At 32.8% G+C, this 8,670-nt stretch overlaps 1 protein-coding gene across 3 annotated transcripts in view; it reads right to left on the bottom strand.

The window, feature by feature from the left end:
• LOC118733169 (double-stranded RNA-specific editase Adar) overlaps positions 1-8,670 on the bottom strand; it is a 180,432-nt gene that overhangs the window by 170,764 nt on the left and 998 nt on the right. The window lies entirely within an intron of this gene.

Raw genomic sequence — 8,670 nt, 5'->3', positions numbered from 1 at the left:
TTTTCATGTAGTAGTAGTACAGCCACAGCAGAGTGCACCTACGTACGTACATATAGCACATGGTACATTTACTTTATTAGGCCTGACAAATTTTGCCGAATTTTTGCTGCATTTGAAGTTGTTAAATATTATAGGGAAAGCATTCGGCATTCCGGCATTCGGCATTCAGCATTTTCCTGCCAATGTTTGGGTCCTCTACTTTCTTTTATGCTTGTTGGCCAATCGTGTTGACAATATTTGTAGAGGTGACAGCAACACACTTTTGTGCTGCTATGTTTGCCACATATTCTAAGATACAAATATACATACATATATACTCATATGAGCCACTTATTTTGTAAGTGGCATAAGTCACTTGCACCTCTTGTGCTTAAATGGTTGGTTACTTCTAACTAAATGCATCTGCTAAATGGTTCTACCGTCATAAACTAATTAAAAAACTTTTTAACTTTGGCTGTTGAAATTGAAAAAAACAGCAGACGCGTTCCGACACAGGTAAATGATCAGTACAGTCAAACAGCATGAAATGATTTATGCCACTTTTAAAATAAACAGCTGATATACATATAAACCTACTTGAATCGCAAGGCGCAAAACTTCTTTGCTTATTTTTGTAAAATGTACACTTTTGGCAAAATGCCTGAATCAATAACACCGAGTTGGATTGTTAGAAGTCGTGTGTGTGTGTGTGTGTGTTTTTTTTTTTGTTGCAAGGGCAAATGCATTCAGCCAGATTGGCATACAGCTACAGCTGCTGCAATGCTATGAGACACATTCATACATGCGACTGCAGTTAAAGGATAGACTTTTGGCCAAATGTGAGCCGACATATATGCGAATACTCTCGAGATTGCAGTGCAGCAAAAATTACAAATTAGTGGCATCACCAGGCAGGCAAGTCGATTCTCGGTGAGATGTTGTGCAGTGCGGTGCGGTGCGGCGAGCGAAGTGTAACAGATCTGCTGCTCATACGTTTTGACCATTTACTCTAATTGGTTGTGGCAGGCCATGGATAGGCATTCACCAACACACAACGTACGGCATTTATGCACCTGTGCAGCAGCACCCCGCCACCAATTTTCTCTGATTCTGACTGCTGATGCACCAATGATGTTTAACAAGGCGAACACATTTGGTGAGTGAAGTAGATATTTCGTGGGTACTTATTGTGTGCAGGCATACACTATGTACGTACGTACATACATATGTATGTATGTAGACATAAAACCAAAAAATATGGTTACAATAGAGGACACCATCAAATCATAGACATAAATTCATGTATTTATAGTTGGGATTATTGTTTTTCTTTTTTGCAGCTCACATCTTTTCAATTTCACACATATATTTTTTTTAACTTATGCTATAAAACATAAAATAATAATGTCTACATCTTTTAGAGGGTGATCCAAATGAATAAAGGATGATGGATCGTTTATCCTGCAAATGGCAACGATATCGATGCAATTCATAAAGAAAGCTATCGAGAACAAACATATGTATAGATTATACGATAATGAAAAATGTATCGACAACAATAACAAAATCAAGAATAAAATTCATATTGACATCGATAGATACGGCGAATTTGCTTTTTTAATGATAAAATTTAAAAAAGTGCACGACATTGATACAATCAGTATTCAAATTATATCGAAAATTATAAATTTATCGACATTAATGAAACAGGAAAATTTATCGACATTAATGAAACATGAAAAATAGGATAATGAAAATTTTATCGACAACATAAACACAATCGATAAAAGAAATCCTATTGACATCGATAACCATACCATCAATAACGAAATCGATAAAAAAAAACACAATGTAATCGACTATTGAGACATTTGTGACAACATCGGTAACGATAAAATCTGTAAAATTTTATTAACACTGTCCATAAAGAAAGTTGGTAGTTAAAATTTCATCGACATCTTTGGCAATATCGATAACTATAACAATAGCGCTATCTATAATAATCAATATCGATAAGGAAACCATGAATGACGGATGATAAACCTTTACATAACCATGCCGATAAAAGCTGACACCGGATAAACTTGTTGATTGGGAATTGACTATGTAATTAACTGCAGTTGATCTGTAATAAGTCCTGAAAGTTAATCCTCGAAATTAATGCGGATCAGAACAATTTCCGATGACAGGACTAGCCAAAATGACCAGCTGTTGTCCATTGTACAAGTATGAAAAGAAGCAAGACTAAAAGAGTTTGGAGTGCGCTGTAGCCGAGTGGTGGGAGCTGCGTGGATACTACAATTCCGAAGGACCCTGATTCGATCCCCGATTCGAGCGATTGCCAATAATTTTTTTAATATCTTCTTAATTTTTTTGTACCTTTTTTGTTAAATTTTAGTTCATATTATTTGTTAACTTTTATTAAAAAAGTGGAAAACTATAAGTACATATATAAAAAATTGATGTAATAATTCAATGGATATAAAAAATTAAATGAAAATTCTGCTGCCCGTGGGACTCGAACCATGACCGCGCGGCTCGTTCATCCGCATTACTGCCGTCTGTCAGGGTACTTCTGATCAGATCAAATTCGATGTTAATCCGGATCAACGTTGCCGTCTGTCTAACCTTTTAATAACATCCCACCCGTTGCTGGCGGGAATATACACACACATATACGAAGAGCGTGGTCTACTTTGGGTAAATGGTGTGGTTCAGCTCCTAGCCATTGCAACAAACTGATAGCACCCATCTGATTCTCATTTTATTCTGCGCTGAGCAAGAAAGTGGAGGCACTCTGCTGAAAACTTGATTGCTAATGGCCTTATTTTCTACATACCAGAAAATATTGCAACACCCTGTATATGCCTTGGTTAGGCGGCTACCACTATGAAATGAGTGAATTTATTGCATACACGGTTCAATGGAATTCCTGAAATAAAAAACGAGCGCCATACAAACAAACACACTCCTACTGATATCCAATACAATCGCTATTGCAAAATGAAATTAAATTGAAATGCTATGAATTTTCGATTTGTACTATGCGCCAACATATTAGCAGCATATTACATACAATACAGTTATAGTAGGTATAGTTTTATGTCTGATGCATATCCCAATTGGGCAAACAACCAGGTACATAGACATATACATAAATAACTCGTACTTCAAGTGCTGGCCGTAGTATGTGCATTATGCAATAGGTCAAATGCTATTGACAGCAAATAAAACAACAAAAATATCTACGCCAATAACACAAATAATAACGGTAAGACCACCCATTCATATGTATTAAACAATGCAGCTTTTGTGTTCTTGTCAGCGGAGATATTCATATAGATATAGGACATGGCAATTTTATTGATGGCACAGTGAATGCATTGAAGGGCTAAATGCATATTGCTAGGACGAAATATTGCTGCACATACATACATATGTCTGTATGGTTGAATATTGGTAATAAGCCATTTCAGCATAAATGAGAAAATATGAATTATGGTGAAGTTGGGACAGCTTCAGAAACTAAGGACACAAATTTATAGTTAGTAATTAACAGCCATAGTTCGAGATGAAAATATGTATGCACTGGTATTTTGTTGAAATTTATAAGTGACCGAAGTCAGCAAATTCATTTCAGTTTTTAATTAAGTAATTTTTTTATTTGTTCGCTATGACACCCGGATGGTTTAAAAGCAAAATAAATTTTGAGAGTTGCCACCTGTTTGAAACTTTGAGTTTAGGTAAATTGATAAGTTAAAGTAAATATTCCTTTATGGGTGTCAGATGAAATGAGTTTAAGAGAGCTCACAGTTTTAAATATTTTTTAGAAAGGTTACCACCTGTTTGAAAAATTTAATTTAATTAAGTTGATAAAATAAATGAAATATTACAATATGTGTATCAAACTAAAGAGGTTTAAGAGATTTTACTGCCGAAAATATTTGAAGGTATTGCCACCTGTTTGAAAATTTTAATTCAATAATTACTGTCAGTTAGTCTGGCTAAAACCATTTCAATATTTTCCTGTTTGATTTGTTCGCTATAACAGTCGGATGGTTTAAAGTGGGAAATATTTAGAGAGTTGCCACCTGTTTGAAACTTTGCGTTTAGGTAAATTGATAATATAAAGTAAATATTCCAATATGGTTGCGCGAAATAAATAGGTTTAAGAAGGCTGACACCCGAAAATATCTTTTCGCAGAATTGGCACCGGTTTGAAAATTTCAATTTAACTTAATAGATAAGACAAGTTAAATATTATAATACGGGCACCAAACTAAAGAGGCTCAAAAAAATGGTACTGCCGAAAATATTTTCGAGGGTTGCCATCTGTTGTAAAAAATTTAATTCAATTAAATTAAACTGAACCGATTGAGCTCAAATTCAAAACATAAGTTTATACTGGTATCTGTTGCGGATAATGCCCAAAAAAATCCATTAAAAATCGTACATATTTACAGTCCCTTTCTCAGAAAAATTTTAGAAACGGTAATATTCGTTTCTTTTTTAGGCCTACGCCTCGTCTATGAAATTTAGTGGGAAGACCTACCCGAAAATTACAGGGCCATGAGAATTCGCACTACAAATGTCTGAAATATTATTACCAGCCAATATGCAATATAGTGTCTACTTTATAACTCACAGAACTAAGTGTATGAAAAGAATGAACGATCGGATATAGTAGCTTAATTTTTCGATTGCCTTTCAGGTCTTAACAGTCCGCAATAGAATTTCACTTGCCCTTTGGAGTCTTTCTCACATCGAGAACGGAGTGGAATGGGTAATCTTGTAGATCCCGCCAATTGTGTGACAGCATCATGACGCGCTCCACAAATGGGCGGAAAGAGCTGGTCAAGTTGCTTGCAAAATATTCATTCAGATATATGCAGACTTTTCGGAACCGTGAATTTCATATACCGATTTTCTTACTGGGCATATTTAGCGCAAATCAGGATAGTCAAATCAAAGAAGCAAGAACCAATGAATAATTAAAATAAAATTTTAGAATTGTACCTCGGCATGTGCATATGTATGTGTATATGGGCAGGGTACGTTTTTACTTTTCTTGCTGCCACACAATCAAATTTAACGAATCCAATGCCGACGGCAGCGAATGTGATTTGTGAGCCGTCGTCAACTGTGTCTAGTGAGACATGCACAAATTGTATATTGCAACTGCGAGTAGATATGCCTCATCGAACGCTTATATTCACTTATTTAGTTTTTAGTTCGCGTGCGTTTGTTTGCTGTTAAAATTAGATTAATTCAATTTTTTATTTTATTTATTTATTTTTTTTTTTTTTGGTACGTGATTATTTCTGTTTTCGATAGCAACGACAATGTGCAAATAATTCGCATTAAATTCGCGTCTTGCCAACGACGACGATTGCCAATTGCATTCGTATATCTGCCCTCACAACAGGACTAATGATGTGCATATGCAAGTACATACATATGTACGTCTCCCACTGCACCTTTGTTACACCGCCCTGCCCTGCACCGCTGCATCGCTCTAGCGTACCTGATTCACATGGTTTCGCTTTGTTTGCCATTAATCATGTGTTGATGATAGTGATTGCTATTAAATTGTTAGTCGGGCATTTGCCACCACTGCCACAGCGCCGGTCCATGCGGTGGCGGTAGCGGCTGCTGTTTTACTTCAATTACAAATTTTGTTTAATTATATTGGCAAAATTTACTATTTGACTGCGGGCCTTTATGTGATCTGCGTGTGGCTTGCGTTTGTCGAGATTTTACTTTGATTCAGTTTCTTTAAACATTTGTATTTGGTTTTTCTTTTGTATTTAGCGCCACTGTCTTCGTTGGTTGTGCGTTTAATTCAATACTTTTTCGAGAGGTTTTTGTGTAAGCTTGATGTGTTCTGTATAATTTTAAATAGGCATATCCCACTGTGTATTCGGATATCCGTTATTGGTGTATACGGATAAATTTCGAATGTCCGGTTTATATCCATTCATTTTGTTATCCGGTTGTTCGGATTTTTTAATCAGATATTAGTATATCCGGATTACGCGGATTTAAAATAAATCCGGATAGCCCTCCAAACCCTACTTTCTGGTGATTTTCCGAAATTTTTCTGATTGAATAAGTATTCTCTTTTTTCGAGTTCTGTCTGCACGGAAGTTCGTTGCAACTTCAATTGTTTTTGCTTTTTTTTACTTGACTTTACATGTTTTATTTTTATTTTATTTATTTTTTTGTTTTATTTAACTTAAGTTCATTTCCTTTTACTCTATTTTATTTTATTTAATTTTTTATAATTTTTTTACTTTAACTTAATTTAATTTCCTTTTACTTTATTTTATTTTTTATTTAATTTTTTTACTTTATTTTATTTTTAACTTGTTATTTTATTAAATTTTTCGTTTTTTCTTGTTTTTATCTTTAATTTTAATTTTAATTTTAATTTTATTTTTGATGTCTATTTTATTTCATTTTAGTTTTGATGTTTTTTATTATTTCATTTTATTTTATTTTATTTTTTTTATTTAACTTAATTTTTCTTTTATTCTTTATATTCAACAATTTTATAGAGCTTGAGTCCGTTTATTTTTTATTTTATTTTTTCATTAATATTTTATTTCATTTACTTTTTTATTATTTTTTCGGTAAATATTTTTTATTTCTTTTATTTTTTTTTGCTTTTTTTGACCTGTTTCATTTAGTTATATTTCTTATTATTTTGTATTTTTCATTTAATTTTTTTTGTTTCTATTTTACTTTTCTTCACTTATCTAATTAGAATATTTTATTTTGTTTTTTATTTATTTTATTACATTTCATTTATTTTTTTTTTTTTTATTTGTTCTATTGTTTTTTTTTATTTTGTGTTTTATTCTTTTTCTGTTTTTTATTATTATTTTTCATTTTATTTTACATATTTTTCTATTCTCTTCTTGAATTCATTCACTCTTGAAACTGGAATTTACCTCATCTCTGCATTGTGTTTAAAATTCCATTACACATTTGCGCATACTACTTTGCGAATCGTTTTGTATATCTGGCACTCGAATATTACTAATCGTACATTATTCCACATTTCTTCATCCCCCACTGTGTACTGGTGTACATTTATGAACTTATTTATATACATACATACATACATAATAACATTTGTATGCATTTCGTTCTAGTTTACATTTGCTTATGATTTGTTGTTATTTGTAGATGTAAATTGGCATACGTCGAATTGTATAATTGATAACTCAATTTACATTACCTCAGAATCTTACAATTCCCTTTGCGATTCCTCAAAAGATATCTGTGTGTATTTACGTATACATATAAATATTTGTAGAACGATGCTAATGTAATTTCATTGGATCATTGGCAAATATAATGCGCAACTTACACGCAATTTGAATAGACATTTTGCAGATGCTGTAATTTTTTAGGTGTCATTATAAACACGCCTGTTTTTGAAATTGGAAATATTCAAGTGCATTGCACATAATCGCATTAATTGGAGATACATAAATATGAACATAAAATATTCAGAGTTTAAAGCATCACAAAATGCACTTTGAATATTTATTGAAACATTCATGAATAATTTATGAATTAAATGAAACCTACACATAAGGAAGCTGGAAGATGTTAAAAAAAAACCTTTGAAAACCTTAAAACTCATTAAAGCAGGACGAAGTGTAGCAGATTCCAACAAAAACCGTCAGGGTTCCATTCAGGAAGAAAAATAGAATATTTTTCCCTTATATCCTGATATCCCATTTGGTCACTGAAAAAGTTTAAACATCTACTACTTTCGACTTTCGAACTTGTATGGGGTAAAAACATCCACTCGAGCAACGAATGGGATAAAAAAATAGTCCTGGCGGCTTTCTCAGACTTCATACATATACAAGGATGGCTCCAAGACAGCTGATAAGCTTTCACTGTTCTGCATTGTGTGAATTAAAAAGTGGATAGCTCCCTCAATATTTTTTTTAACATCTGTAAAACTTGAGTTCGATGAATATCTGCGATGTACAGTGTTTTGTAAGTCATACTATATATGCATGTACATATATATATATTTTATATTTCTTGGGGAATAAGAAGTTCGTAGTTGAAGCTTCAATATACATACATACATGCATACTTACATTTTATTTGTTCAAATCATAAATATTTTACAAATAACTAACGATTGCACATGGAAACAGAGGTAGTGTGATTGGCCTTAGTGAACATACTTACTAGCAAAAATCTAAACATTTTGAATGATTGTGAAGTAAACAAACAATTAATAATAATAACAAAGGCGGCTATATTTAATGTACTTACATAGATATGTACATGCACATAAACACACACTACATACACGATAAAAAAAACACCTTTGATAAGGCGGCACTCAATTGTGCGGTTTTGTTTACATTTCTGAACTTATTTTGGTTTCTTCGGTGTGGGAAAAGTAACTTTGTATAATTCAGTGGCCTCTGAAAGTTCATGTCGTTGTTGATTTTTGAACTTTTTTTTACGGATGGTTCTATTATTTTCTTCCATACAAAAAAAATTGTCGAACATACTTTGTATGCAAGAAAATGCGTGACACCGACGGAAAAAAATATCAAAAATCAACGCGATTTCTTAGCCCCTTATAACTTGCACTTAAGAATTAAATGGGCTGTAAAACTGCATACTTAGATCTTTTTATACAAATTCTTA

Source organism: Rhagoletis pomonella, unplaced genomic scaffold, assembly GCF_013731165.1.
Source record: "Rhagoletis pomonella isolate Grant_MI unplaced genomic scaffold, Rhpom_1.0 Rhpom_scaffold_00002, whole genome shotgun sequence".
Taxonomy (NCBI): Eukaryota; Metazoa; Arthropoda; class Insecta; order Diptera; family Tephritidae; genus Rhagoletis; species Rhagoletis pomonella.
The sequence above is the reverse complement of the archived record's forward strand: the minus strand, read 5'-3'. Positions and strand labels throughout refer to the sequence as shown.